The sequence below is a fragment of the Miscanthus floridulus genome, chromosome 1 (assembly GCF_019320115.1).
Source record: "Miscanthus floridulus cultivar M001 chromosome 1, ASM1932011v1, whole genome shotgun sequence".
In the NCBI taxonomy this organism is placed as follows: domain Eukaryota; kingdom Viridiplantae; phylum Streptophyta; class Magnoliopsida; order Poales; family Poaceae; genus Miscanthus; species Miscanthus floridulus.
Window position 1 is genome coordinate 23,032,098 of NC_089580.1, and position 14,753 is coordinate 23,046,850.

Consider the following 14,753-nt stretch of genomic DNA (forward strand, 5'->3'; position numbering starts at 1 on the left):
TCTTCCTCCTCCACCTCCGACCTTGATGAAGAATCAATTAAACTTATCAACAAGGTAGAGAAGATGATTCAAAGGCTCAATGTCAAGGGTGTGCCCATTCAAATTCAAGATCTCAGTTTCACTAATCAAAGAAATGAGCAAAGAAAAAGAGGATGCTATGGATGCGGTGAGTTGGGGCACTTTATGGAAGTTTGTCCAAATAAGCCCACACCCAAGACAAAGAAGAAGGCGTGTAAGAATCAAACCCTCACATCAATAAGATCATGGGATGATTCTTCAAGTGAAGAAGAACACCATCACAAGAGACGAGGCCGCAAGCACTCATCATTAAGCTCTTCTCGTGTGTGCCTTATGGCACGAGGTAACGAAAGCTCATCCTCTAGTGAGAGTGATAGTGATGATGAAATGTCTTCTTATAATTAAATTGTGCAACAAAATGTTAATTATACTAAAGTTTGCACTAGTCAACAAAAGAAGCTCGAAAAATTAAAAGAAAAGTTAGATAGTTCACAAGAAGCATACAAAACTTTGCTTGAATAATATGAGAACTTTGCTAATCTCAATATTGAACCATTTACTAAAATTGAGCAACTTGAGGCTAGTGCAACAATAAATGCATGCATAATTAATGATGAGCAACTTGTAAAGAAAAATGAAAAATTAAAAGAAGAGTTAGTTAGATCACAAGATGCTTATAAAAGTTTGCTTGCTAAAATGGAAACCATGTGCAAACATTGTGATGATCTAACTATTAAAGTTGCTAATCTTGAAGCCATTAGTACAACCCCCACTAAGGCATCTAAAAAGAAAAGTTATATCTTTAACATGTCTAAAAAGGATTCATGTAATGATTTATGTTTAGACTCATCTTTGTGCAACCAAGTTTGTGTTGAGAAAGTTGTTGTAGATACATGTACACAAGAGGTTGCAAAGGAGAATAAGCAACTCCAACAAGAAGTAGCTCGCCTCACTAAGGACTTGACTCAAGTGAAAGGCAAGACGAAGCAAGCCCAACTTCATCAAGATAACACCATCAAGGGAGTGAAGAAGCTTGATGAAGAATAAACCGTGGTTTGCTACATGTGCCACAAGGAAGGTCACAAGTCCTATGAGTGCAAGGTGAATAATGGGGGAGGAGCAAAGAAGAAAGAGAAAAAGCAAACAAGCAAGCTCTCCAACACCTACATCAACAAGGTGGACAAAAATGCCTCCACACCATACTTGTTAAAGAAGAAGAAAAATGACAAAGTGGTGGCCATCAAGGTAAACAAGCAAGCCAATAATAGGGTCAAACGCTTTTGGGCGCCAAAGGAAATCATTTTCAACATGAAAAGCACCAAGAAGGTTTGGATCCCAAAAGGGAAGTTAGAAGTCCGATGGACTTTGGGGAATTTGAAGACTTGGCAAAGTATGGATACATTTCATGGGGTGCATAATGATGGACAAGATCATTGTCAAGTGGGTTAGTGAATATTATGGACCCAAATTCTCATTCCCATGTTTAGTAACTAGATTCAATTTTCTTCAAGTAGTGCTAGATTTAATTTCCTACAAGTGATATCTTTAAGCATCTAGTTACATTTCATGCCTAGGTTTGCATTTGTATGCTTATATCTTTTGTCATGCATACACTAGGTATATCTTATGGTAGGCTTGCTCGGTTTCATTCTTATTCTTTGGAGTAATTCTAGATGGTTTAAAATTATTTAGGAGCACGACATATAGCTTGTCTTTCGATTGTTCATCTAATATGTGCCAAAGTCCAAATTATAGATAATTTCTCCTAAATATCGCCTTTGAAAATGACTCTCACATTCATGTGATGTCATCTTTCAAGTGGTTTTTTTATTCTAAAATCAATATGCATGTTTCCTACAAGTATTCCATACTTGTGTGCATAAATTTAGGGCGAGATTACTCTACAAGTTGGATGCTTTGAGACTAACATCTTTTTAAGCTTATCATGTGTGTAGTAGTCTCATTGCAAGGAAAATGGAGTCCCCAGAGTTAAGCATCATACTTCAAATATCCACCACCTATTGCAAGTGGTAGAAATCAAATTGGTTTCCACATGTGGTATTGCAAGTGGTAGAAATCGTGTTGTCATCAATCACTAAAAGGGGGAGATTGTAAGGAAAATAGACCCTAGCCCCATTTACTTTGGATTTTGGTGTTTGATGACCAATACAACCAAGTTAGACTAATAAATTTACAAGTGATTGTTTTATAGTTCAATAGGGTGCAAGATGTGACTTGGACGAAGGTGACATGTTGATCCGATGATCAACACCATAAGCAAGACCCTAGGAGCACAAGAGAAGACCCAAGATATCAAGCAAAGTCTAAGCACGAAGATAGGAACCAAGCCGTATGCAAGATCACGAAGAAATGAGCTTACAGAAGTGACCGAACGCTGGACCGGATGCTGGCAGAAAGTGACCAGACGCTCTGATCAAGAGGCTCGGCAACAGCAGGCGTCAGCAGCAGCGACCGAATGCTGGACCAAACACTGGTGGCAAATCGACCGGACACAGAACTACATCGTCCGATCGAGTACATAAAGGTTCTAGAGCGGTGAAATTGCGAACGGACACGTTCGGTGGCATGTGACCGGACGCTGGCAGCGTCTGATCAGTTGATCGCGGCTCTAACGGTCAGGACGACCAAACATGATCAGCGTCCGGTCAGTAGCAAAAAGCGGGATTACTATGACTAACGTGTGTTTTATAGATGCAATTAAGTTAGGTCATGGTAATGGCAATTGATTGAGCAATCATGGTTGTCATGCCCCTATGATGGAAATCGTTTTGGTTTTCAAGGGATGGACAACAAGGTTAAGGATAGACTAGTTCTAAGTGTCGTTTGGTGTTGAAGAGACACTTAGAGTAGTTTATGACTTTGTTTTTCCTTTGGTCATATTATTAAGGCGGGGTATGGACTAGTAACTTGACCTAGGTGAATTTAGTGAGTTAGGTGTGGTGTACACTTGTCAAATCTAGCACTAGGCAGCTCCAAAGTAGTCCTTAGATCAATTGGAGAAAACTTCATTCACGTATGATTGCGAGTTTGAAGTGAATGGAGGGTTAAATATTGATCGGATGCTGGTTCCGGTGTGATCGGACGCTGGCGCGGAGTCCGATCAGTTCATTTGATCAAGGTGAAGTCGTCTGGATGTGATCGGACGCTGAGTGAAATGTGACCGAACACTGGGTGCCAGAGTCCGGATCAACTCCTAGTAAGGTTCCTAGAGAGAGAGAATCCTGATCGGACTGCATCTAGTCAGTGCTGACCAGAAGGCTAGTTAGGTTCTAGCTACTGACCTGACTGCTGAGCAGCAAAGTGATCGGATGCTGGGTGCCAGAGTCCGATCAATATCAGTAAGGTTCCAGAGAGAAGTTTTTGTGACCGAACACGTCCGGTCAATGCTGATCGGACGCAGGTCAGAGTCCGATCACAACTTAATAGCTCAGTGGCGGGGAGAACTGACCGAAGCATTCAGGTCACCTTTGATCAGGAGCGTTCGGTCACCCCACAGAATGCTGACTCAGGCACATAACATGGTTCAGTTTTGAATAAGGGGGTATAAATACTTTCTCTATTCATTCAAGGGAGGACTCTTGCCCATTTCAATAGCTAAGAAACACCCTTGAGAGAGTGCCAAGGAGAGCAAGAGCCTAGTGAGGTGATTAAGATTTGAGAATCTAAGATTAAGGCCTCATTAGCAAAAAGTGAGTAGCAAGTGTGCATCCACCCTTCTCATTAGGCTTGTTGTGGTCAAGTGAGAGTTCTTGCTTGTTACTCTTGGTGATCGCCATCACCTAGATGGCTTGGTGGTGATGGGGAGTTTGGTGATCATCCGACGACGCTTGTGGATGACCCAACTCAAGTTATGAGCGGTTGAAGGTGATTCACCACGACGGAGTGTCGAAGAATCAACCCATAGAGAGCACTTAATCTTTGCACGGATCAAGGGGGATCTACACCATTGCGTGGGTGCTCCAACGAGGACTAGTGGGGAGTGGTGACTCTTCAATACCTTGGCAAAACATCGCCGCATTCCTTCTCTCTTTACTTTAAGCATTTACATTTGAGCAATTCAATTCTTGTCTTTACATTCTTAGAATTGCCAAGCTAGAGTAGGATTGGAACCTAGGGTGCTAAACTTTTGTGCACCCTATAATGTCCGATCGTTGCCACCGGAGCGATCGGTTAGTAGAAAACATTTAGATCGTGAGCTCTTTCTCCTTTCCTAATCCAACTCGTGGGGGGCCACCATATAATGTCGCTGTGGTTTGACCTAATCCGCACCCGCAACCACTCGCACTGACATCACCATCACACCCGCGCCGCCGCACGCTCCCGCGCCGCTCCCGAGCCACCACGCCGACTCACCAGCGTCGCGCGTCTGTGCCCGCCACATCCATGCCGCGTCGCGTGCCGCACCACCATGCACGTGCCCTCCGCGCCAGCACCATTGTGCCGCGCCAACCTCACCTACGCCCGCAATCATGCCACAGCACCATCGTGCCTGCATTCACCGTGAGCCCTTGCCCTAGCGCCGTCGCTTGATCCATGCCAGAGTCCCTGCTGCCTTCACCAGTGCCTACAGTGCATCTCCACGGCCCATCTAGTGCCGCATCATCTCACAACCCTAACCCTAGGTGATTCCCGGTGGTTCCCCGCATCTATTCCTTGCTCTTTGGATCACTGGTTCGTTAGGTAGCAAGCCCTCATTTCTAATTTCGTATCTAATGCTTGTTTCTTAGGGTTTCGTATCTCTAGATGTATATTGAAATTATTTATATATCCAATCTATTCCATCGTGCGGTGAGTCAGTGTTGTTGAGGTCACTTTGGCAGTTGTCAGATAACTCAGGGCCACACTCGCGAGTATGGATCTAGGCCTAGCCTCGGAAGTGATAGTTGGTAGTTGTTTCTTATCAGTGGCAGTTGCTCTTTTTAGGTCTAGCAATTGCACGTGTCAAGAACATTAGAGGTAGTCCAGGTGATGAGGATCCAAGGCCTCTGCCTCGCTTGCCTGCTGAGGTGAAAGGCAAGGGGACAAAGAAGACTACATCAAAGAAGTGAAAATCTACAGATGCTGATACAACGGGAGTAGCAGCAGTAGCAGCTGCTTCCGAGCGTGTAGAGAGAGAAGGTGCTTGGAGTGGTGTTGCCATTGTAGATTAGCTTTCACCTACACAGAGGGCAGCCATTGTGTAGGTTGAGCGTTGTCATGGTAGTCCATCTAGGACTATCATGCTTGAGGGTCGACTTGTTGTTTTGGAGGAGACAGCCTCAGGGGGAGCCACAGCAGTAGACACAACAACTAGTGTAGTTAGAGGGTGATGTGTAGACTTAGGTGAGAGAGCAAACAGAGCAGGCACCTCAGCCACAGTTATGCCGCTCTGGTCGTACTCGTACCTAGGTGACACGGATGCCAGAGACATAGAGGATGGGTTCTCGTTTGGCTCCTAGACCATAGGGTTCGCCTCTAGTGACTCATCTAGATTTGAGGGCCATGCAGGAGCAGCAGCTCAAGTTTTTTTAGTTCGAGGACTGGTTCCCATCGAGGAGGGATGAGCGTGCTTCAGAGAGTTTCTATACCCCACTGTAGAAGGATTTCTATAATGCTTATTTGAATAGTGGTGTTGCTTTTAGATCTTAGAGAGTATGCTCTATTGAGGCTATTGTAGCAGCTGTAGGAGAGCAGATCCGTCCTCACCTTTCTTACCTACCAGGGCTGATAGACTTACATGGACAGATAGGTAGATATGTACCATCATGGGTCCATGAGTTCTATGCTACACTTTGGATTGACCCAAGGCACAGATTCATTCACTTTGCTTTTAGAGGCCGTGACTACAGGCTGATGAGCTTCAGGGTCAAAGAGATACTTAGGCTTTAGGAGTCACCCATCTGGCTACATAAGGTTTGCTATGGTCATACAGAGCCTCCTAGACTCTCTCATGGCAGTCTCATGCCTCCCACAGATCTCATCTGACCTTGCTTCATAGAGCCATTCAGCGAGGGTCAAGAAGGATACCTAGGGATCTTACTCCTATAGCTAGACTGCTTGATGCTATCATGAGGAGGAGCCTACTATCGAGGATGGGATATCGCGAGGGATTGACTCGCATTCAGTTGAGGCTACTGAACTCCTTGATCCAGCAGATAGTATTTGATATATGGGATCTTATTCTTTTTGAGATGGAGGATACACTTGCAGAGGGATTCAGAGGTCATAGGTAGCTGCCGTATGCTCACTGGATTACTTTTTTGATTCATAGGGCAGTCACAATGAGGCCTCCTAAGATGTTGGCAGAGTATTCTGGTGCTACTACAGAGTTTTTGGTATATAACATGACTCAAATGCTCTGCCATAGTGCAACAAGGACACCTAGCCAGCCATGCCATTACCTAGAGGTGCCAGAGACTACAGCCCAGCAGGATGATATCATCAAGGGCGTAGCAGCTATAGAGGAGGAGCAGCTAGATGCTTAGCAAGAGTGTATGGTCGAGAGCGACCCCATTGATAGTACAGATGATGACTACCGGGATATCTCTCAGATGCCTCCATGATGACACGACAGTGAGGCAAGTGGCTCTAGCTCAGCTCGATAGGCATCATAGACAGACCCCGATCTACTTGCTATTCTTGAGCGGATGAGGCAGGATCAGGCTCGCTAAGCCTAGAAGACCACAACTGCTCTAGCACAGGTTTAGGCTGCACAGGACGAGTTCCAGCGATAGCAGCAGACTATCCAGTAGTAGCAGTAGGCCATGCAGCAGCAACAGCTCCTCATGCAGCAGCAGTTACTTGGATTTATGCCGCATGTCGTCTCTTCTATTTGGGCTCCACCACCACAGCTTACACCTTAGCTCGGCCAGCCTACCACCACTTCATAGACTCTAGTTGTATAGCCTAGTGGGCTTTAGAGAGAGGGACAACTAGCTCCATAGTTTGCTTCACCGACAGAGCAGGTGTCCTAGTGGTTTGCCTCGCCTTTGATAGCCCAGGGTCTTTCCTTCACACCTCTACATATGGGCTTCACACCAGCTTAGACTTCATCGATGCTTGTGACTGATACCCTAGTTTCTAGGAGCCTTGGTGCTACATTCAGTGAGTTAATAGGGTAGCCTACACTACCAGATCTACATGTCCCTGGTCCTTCCACAGTTGCTCCTATTACTAGGACTATAGAGACGCTACCTTCATCTATTCCATCATTAGAGCCACCTACTTCAGTGATACCTATAGAGTCATAGGCCGCACCAGTCCTAGATCTAACCCAGACCGCTTTAGCTTCACTTCTAGCGATAGAGGGTCATACAGCTCAGAGCTCCAGATCAGAGGGTGATGCTACACAATTCTAGATCGCTCACCACACTTTAGCGCCTAACTCGTCTGCTCCAGCCCCGCGACTGACCCTTAGGTTTTGGTGCTTGACGCCAAAGGGAGAGAGGGATCAAGTATGATAGACTTAGGGGGAGCGATATATCTAGGGGGAGCTTATCTATTATATTTGGCTTTTTATGTGTGATACATTATTACGCATTCATGTTTACTTTCATGCATTGAACTACATACATGTGATCGTGATACTTATGTGATAGTGATATTTATGTGATATGTGACATGTGTGCTCTCTACTTTGATCTTTATATATGTCATGTCACTTGGTTATGCTCATTTGCTTTGCTTTCGTGTTTTACTCTGATGCAAATGAGTTTTATTTCTTATACTCATGCTTATTTCATATCTATTGAGTACATTATGTTGGCTTAGGTCATATAAGCTTGCCTAACTCTTTTGTTCTTATTGTCAAAAGCTTATATGAACCAAACATATTGAAAACCTCATCTCTTTTACATACTCGAGGTTGTATTGTCATCAATCACTAAAAAGGGGGAGATTGAAAGCATCTGGGCCCCTAGTTGGGTTTTGGTGATTAATGACAATATGAGATTACTGTGACTAATATGTGTTTTATAGATGCAATTAAGTTAGATCATGGTAATGGCAATTGATTGGGTAATCATGGTTGTCTTGCCCCTACAATGGAAATCATTTTGGTTTTCAAAGGATGGATGATAAGGTTAAGGATGGACTAGTTCTAAGTGTCGTTTGGTGTTAAAGAGACACTTAGAATAGTTTAGGACTTTGTTTTTCATTTGGCCATACTATTAAGGGGGGTATGGACTAGTAGCTTGACCTAGGTGAGTCTAGAGGGTTAGGTGTGGTGCACACTTGTCAAATCTAGCACTAGGCAGCTCCAAAGTAGCCCTTAGATCAATTGGAGCAAACTTTATTCACATATGATTGCGAGTTTGAAGTGAATGGAGGGTCAAATGTTGACTGGACGCTGGTTTCGGTGTGACCGGATGCTGGCGCAGAGTCCGGTCAGTTCATTTGATCAAGGTAAAGTCGTCTGGATGCGACTGGACGCTGAGTGAAATGTGACTGGACGCTAGGTGCCAGAGTCTGGTCAACTCCAGTAAGGTTCCAGAGAGGGAGAATCCTGATCGAACATGTCTGGTCAGTGCTGACCGGACGCCGATCAGGTTCCAGCTACTGACCAGACACTGAGCAGCAAAGTGACCGGACGCTGGGTGCCAAAGTCCGATTGACATCAGTAAGGTTCTAGAGAGAAGTTTTTATGACCAAACGCGTCGGGTCAGTGCTGACCAGACGTAGGTCAGAGTCCAGTCACAACTTAATGACTCAGTGGCGGGTAGAACTGACTGGAGCGTCTGATCACCTTGACTGAAGCATCTGGTCTCCCCGCAGAATGCTGACTTAGGCACATAACGGTTCGTTTTGAATGAGGGGGGGGTATAAATACTTCCTCTATTCATTTAAGGGAGGACTCTTGCCCATTTCAACAGCTAAGAAACACCCTTGAGAGAGTGCCAAGGAGAGCAAGAGCCTAGTGAGGTGATTGAGATTTGAGAATCCAAGATCAAGGCCTCATTAAGAAAAAAAGAGTAGCAAGTGTGCATCCACCCTTCTCATTAGGCTTGTTGTGGTCAAGTGAGAGTTCTTACTTGTTACTCTTGGTGATCACCATCACCTAGATGGCTTAGTGGTGATTGTGAGTTTGGTGATCATCTGGCGGAGCTTGTGGATGACCCAACTCAAGTTGTGAGCAGTTGTGGGTGATTCACCGCGACTGTGGTAGAACCGCCTAATCTAATGCCTCCCAGGAGTGCTTGTCTTCCATTAGACACTAAGCACTCAGGGGAGAACACTAAATTACTTGGTTCCATCGGGCACACCCGAGGGGAGAACTCGAAAATCCATATTTTTACATCAGAATCACAAATAAGAGAATAAAGCTTACATCATTCTTAACCATTTCTTACATCACTTTTATTACAACATCAGAGTATAATATTTATTGTTATATAGTGGAATGTAATCATGTTATCAGAGTTACATCGGAGAATGAATATCTAATCATGACATGATGAAGTATTGATATATAAACTATAACAACAGATTATGAAACTTTCATTTATAAAAGTATTTGGTGAGAGTTATAAATAATAACTACGATCGCAGCGTAAAGGAATCCTCGCTGAGCCCACTAGGAGGTATCCACGCACAAGGGTCAGCTCTAGCATCCACCTGTAACCTATAGCAGGGGGAATAAAACCCTGAGTACTCAATTGTACACAGCAAGACTTACCCGACAGGAGAAAAGAAAAGACTCCAAGGATATGCAAGGCTATCTGGCTTGTGGGTTTATTGCTTTTGCAGGAAGCATTACTAAGAGTGCATCCTTATATTCGATTTTTATTAATTGCCTCATTGGTTCATTAACTAAGCATTCTATGTAAGCACCTGTGCTACTTTCAAGCAGGTGGTAAGCAATCAGAGTTCCTTTTTCCATTCCATCTTTCATCTTTCAGTTCTTACTACGGTGCTAGACATGAAACAAGCCGTACCGGATCGCCTGGTGATTCGTAAATCAATGCCCCCAGCTGGGTACCCTGAAAACACACACCCTGCTTGTAGCCAAGGCACAAGCAGGACCAAGCCATCACCCTCCTGTCCTAGGGTCCTAGGTCCCCATCCAAACTGGGACTCTAAGCCCCCGCCCCTGAGTCCCGGACTTAGTGCAGTGCAAGGACCTCCTCCACCAAAAAGAAACCCTGACAGTTGGTCTAGAAAGAGCCGGAACCCACGACAAGAGAGCAATAAGTCTTCCAAGCGCCCATACACCATCTTCGGATTCCCAATCATCCTTCAATTTATCTGTTGATCCATCATCGTACCTATATGATATGCATTGATGCAAATGCATAGATGTAAATAACCAATGATAGCCGAAACACTTAGAAATCTAATAACGCCTCACAAGCTAACGCGATAGCTCTAACGCGGGTCTACATATCCATGTTGTTGAATAAGGCATTACTTCCCAACCACCATTTTAGTTATACAAACCCAAGTTGTTTCGTTGTTTCATTCTATCGATTTAATCATTATTCGAAATAGAACATCATCATTAATCTAGCAACTAATTATTACGGAGCTACTAAAATTATAGTGAGTACCTAATATTGCTAGGAGCCTACTGTATAAATTTTAGATTCAACAGTATTACCAATTTACCCCAACAATTCCTACAAGTTTATATTCTTCAATATTAAGTACCTTAAATTAATTATATAGCTTCCAAGAATATTATCACACTATGTGAACAAACTATACTAACAGGTAGATCCTGATTTTAGGAGACTAACAAAATTGGTTTTGCCATTTTTGGATCCCAATACTATTTTATATTGCTTTTACAACTTAACTAGAAACCTATATTAGAAAAGTATTTAAATAACGGAAAGGGCCGGAGGCAACCCAGTCGGCCCAACAACTCCCAGGGCCCGCAGACGCGCGCACGGCTCAGGCACGGCGGCATAAGGCTGCCCCAAGCAGCCAACCAGCGGGCTGTAGCCAGAGCAGGACAGCCCACACGGGGCGCGCGGCACCCGACCCAGCGCGATGGACGCACAGCCCAACAAGGCTCAAGCGGGGGAGGGGCACGCGTGGCGCAATCAACCCAGCGACGGCCCAAGGCTAGGAGGCCCGCACGTGCCATTGTTTTGCAGAAACGACCCTAGATTTCAACGAAATTCACCCATAGCCCTATCCACTATTGCTCTCTTTCTCTGATGCTTTCACCCAGCCCCCAGACTTTCTCCTAATTTGAGCGCACCAGCCTCTCAGCGACTCCACGTGCGGCAACGTGGCTCTAGCTGACACTACCTCGCTACGCCGGTCAGCAGAGTGAGGCGCCGACTAAAGGAGCAGGCCAATGAGCACTGCAGAGCCAAAACGAGACCCTAGGTGCCGATTAGGGACCGAACGGTGACTCCTAACGCTCTGACCACACGGCGGACTACAAGCTATGGCGGCGTGACTGTTCCAACGTCCTACGACCTTGAAGACGGAAATGAAAAGATGGGAGAGTAGGAGGACCTTACCCCAGACATGGCTACTATATCGACTGGAGCGGAAATAGCCCGTGCTAGGATGGCCATGTGCATGGTGAAGGGCGGCAGCGCTCTAAGCATGGCGCGGTCGTGGCAGCTCATCGCCGATGAAAGTCCTGACCAAGCCGAGATGAGCACTACATAGAGGAGGTTAAGGCGAGTTAGAAATTGCATTCGATCAAACTACTACTGTAGCCTTGGGCCTTACCCCCAAACGTGCTCTATAACAGCGGCAGACAGACCGATGGCGACAGCGATGTTCCACGCGCGCACTCTGGTGGACGATTTCCATAACGGTTGACTGAAGTGGCAAGCTAGGGACATTGGGCACTAGTGAGTGCAAGGAATTGGAGGGAGGCGCTTCGCGCACGTTGAATTTTGGAGGAGAGGGAGGGCGGTCATGATGACTAGCGACGACGACACGACTTAAAGGCGCAGAGCTGAGCGGGTTGGCGAGCTAACTAGTTGAGTGATTAGGGCATGGGGTAGGGCACATGTGGTACCGCGTAGTCGGTAGGGTGTGTCGGCTAGCATGGATAGCGCCACAAAGGTGTGCCTACGTGCAGTCAAATGCAACAGCGACGTGGTAGGCAACACGACGACGTCGAGAACAGGGCGAGGTAGGTAGGTCGAGTAGCAATGGACGAGCTCTACAGCGGCCGAGGTGACAAGAGGCAAGGGCGTGGACCTACTCATACTTTTACAATCAACCCTGACTACCCGAGACTAACCTTCCTTACTACTCTTCTTTCCCTCTCTGACCACATCCGTCTTTCATGTAGACTAAGACCACGTCGTATGTTCTTTCTCCAAAACCACGTTCTCTTACTTTCTGTGAGAGAACACTATTTTATTAACCCATTGTGGATTTTCCGTTTGAACACATGAATATTTTCAAGGAAATTATTTGTAGCAAAAGTGGTATGGCGGTGTAACTTAATAAAGGTACTTAGTTAACAACCTCGATACCAACACATGCTGAGCAGTGTCACCAAGTGGCAGCTGTTCCATAGGGAGCCCTCGGTTTCATCATGGCACCATAAGCTTTTAACCAGGCAACTATTACCAACTTACACGCCATGAAGGCGGTGGGGCCATAGACCACAGAATAAGGGAAGTTTTGCAAGGGAAGATTCAAACAACAAGGGTTCCCTTCACAACAAGGGACAAGAAATTCAAATCCAAGGGCAGATTTGCTTTAAAGAGATTTAAGTGTTCTACTGGGACATCCACAATTAGTCAATATAGTGTCCAATGTTCTTCAATTGCGGCGGATCTGCTGGTATCTAAATGGCACTTCTCTTGTAACCCACTTAACATCGCCCTTGAAAACTCTAAGCAGATCTCACTAAACTTAAGGTAGAACGATGCAATAGCATAGTAAAATTAATAAAATGCATATTCCATGATCTTATATGGGTACATCATACAGGCATTCAAGCTCCCATTCACGACACAGCATTCACCTACGGTCGGATGATCTCAACAACTACGGACAAACAATAATGGCAAGAGTACAATACGGAGGACAGCAATGAAAAACACTACTACTATAGGAACAACATCCCAAGAAAACTAATCTACATCTTCTCATGGCAGAGGCTAAGTGAGAGGAACCAAGGGTTCTGCTTCTAACACTTCCGAAGGTGGAGGTGCTGGCAGTTCAGCATCTCTGGTTCTCCTTCTTTCAGGCGGGTGGATAGGGATCCCCTCCAAGATCGGGGCATCCTGCCTTTCAGCAGCCAGCGTCCATCGCTTGGCCTTGGTGATAAGATAGGCCACCCACAGCAGATGGGCATGTCGATCTTCAGCCTCCTTTAGAGCTTCCGACATGGCAGTCTCCTAGCTCTCAACAGCTACAACACTGGCATACGCTTTGACGAGCTACACCTGGAGCATCCAGGTGAAGATCTCAGCTTCCTCGGCGCACTGAAGGCACGCCCTTAGCATCAAGGCTTATTGGTCATACTACTCATCCAGAGCAAGCAGGTACATGGTCAAGTGCACCATGATTGGACTGTCCTCTTGTGACTCCCGCCCTTACAAAGCCTCTATGCGAGCCCTCCATGCCCGCCGATTCTTTTCCAAAGGTGGAAAGAACCTCATGGGGGTACAGGCAATGGGCTCTTCATAGATCTGGCAAAGGTACCATAGGGCTTTGCGGGCCACAACCTGGTAGGTGTCGATGAAGCTAAACCCGGTTGCGGTCACACTTTAGGCTTTAGTGATGTCGGGGAACTCTTCACTCTTCCCGATGTAGATGGTAACCTCACACTGCTCGGTGCCATGCTCCTCATACTCATGGCCCTCATACTCAGGATGATCTTTGACTCCAAGCTTTTGTAGGGTGGCATGCAAGATTCTTGGAAAACCCTCAACATTTAGGCAGTAACTACTAACCCAGGCTCCTACCATCCCTGGCGATGGTTGTGAGGAAGGTTGAGCAAAAAGCTAGCTCAAGGGAAAAGCTAAGCGAGCTAAAGTGCGCCAAGTGGTGGTACCAAGGGCTAAGTTAGGCTCTACTTATAAAGGCAGAGCGACAGTGGTCCTGGCGTGGCTCACCACGGTTCCCGCGTGGAATCACAACGAGCGAATCAACCAAATTTCCGCGTGTTCGAGGCGAGCGACGTGCGATGCCATTACTAACTAGTATGACTGCAGGGCAAGGGTCTGACAAGAGCACAGAAAAGGGGTATAGGGAGACGTGGGTCACGATAGGCGTGAACCATGGGTGAACGCGGAGCATGAAGCCATAGTGCAGACCTAACTCTAGACAGGAACGAATCAGTAGTGCACAATACGACATGAGTGACACCTATGGATGGTGTATCAGCCACTACAATGCATAAACCAAATATGCATGAACGCATGTCCTATATGTCCTTCCACTGTTGCCAACATATAGGATAACCGTTCTCAGATTTTTGGCAGAGCGTTCTCTCCCTGTAACTAGTCGATACTATCAGACTATGCTCGAGTCAGTGTACCTGTAGAAAATTTGATTAAGCCATATTAGAGTTCCTTTTTCCATTCCATCTTTCATCTTTTAGTTCTTACTCTGGTGCTAGACACAAAACAAGCCGTATCGGATCGCCCGGTGATTTGCGAATCAATGCCCCCAGCTGGGTACCCCGAAAACACACGCCCCGCTTGTACCCTAGGCACAAGCAGGACTAACCCATCACCCTCCTGTCTTGGGCTCCTACATCCCCATCCAAACTAGGACTCCAAGCCGCTACCCCTGAGTCTCGGACT